Genomic DNA, 979 nt, shown 5'->3' on the forward strand with positions numbered 1-979 from the left:
TTCAGGCTTCTTAGTCACGTTCCCCTAGAAAGAATTAGCAGGACATTCCAGCTCAGCCTGGAGGGGTAAAATACCCAGGCTTTACCCCGACACAAGTCACTTACCTTCGATAGTAGGACAAAGACTATGTCCCCATACTACGCTCATTCTAAAGCATATGGTGTTAGCATTTATAAGCAAGACTGAGCCAAACATATGAGGAACCTCCAAGATAGACCCATCTCTGTCCTTTGAAAAATAGTTTGTAAGTTTGCATGCCAATGATGCTACATAAAGAATGGCGTTCTCGTTCACCCCACAGTGCTAACACCCCTCCCCTGGAACTGCTGTCTACATTGGCAAAGTGAATTATATATTAGCATTTTAAAAGGCCCACTGTTCTCACCACATCAGCTTAGCCGAGACCAGTTATTTAGTGGGATTCTAATTAATTTAATTCTCCGCTGGTGGCAATTTCTGATGGGCAATGACTGTGCCTTTTACCTCTTTGTGTCCCTTGCCCAGCACTTTACCCAGTCGGCTGCCTATAGCAGGGATGCCATAAATATTTGTTGATTGAACAAATGAATGAGCCTTGCCGCAGATGGAGAAGATTCATGAGTGAATTCTTAGATAAGCTTCATAAAACAAAATCCAAGTGGTCCTCTCATGAGGACTGGCAGGAAGAAAGCTGGCTGGCCTTGATCAACCACCAACAGAACCAAGCCTTCAAAGCAAGAACATTTTAACTCTAATTAGCACTGGTGCTGATTTTTTTTTAAACAGGATACACAAGACTTAGTGTTACAAATGTGAACAGGACTCTTGAATGAGATCGATACTGAGAGCCACATGCAGAGGGAGGGGTGAGAAGTTTAAAAGTGGAGAGTTCATGGAGCTGGAGAGATAGGGATGGATAGATAGATAGATAGATAGATAGATAGATAGATAGATAGATAGATAGATAATAAATAGATACTAGATAGATGATAGATAGATA

The sequence above is a fragment of the Microtus ochrogaster genome, unplaced genomic scaffold (assembly GCF_000317375.1).
Source record: "Microtus ochrogaster isolate Prairie Vole_2 unplaced genomic scaffold, MicOch1.0 UNK22, whole genome shotgun sequence".
NCBI classification, from domain to species: domain Eukaryota; kingdom Metazoa; phylum Chordata; class Mammalia; order Rodentia; family Cricetidae; genus Microtus; species Microtus ochrogaster.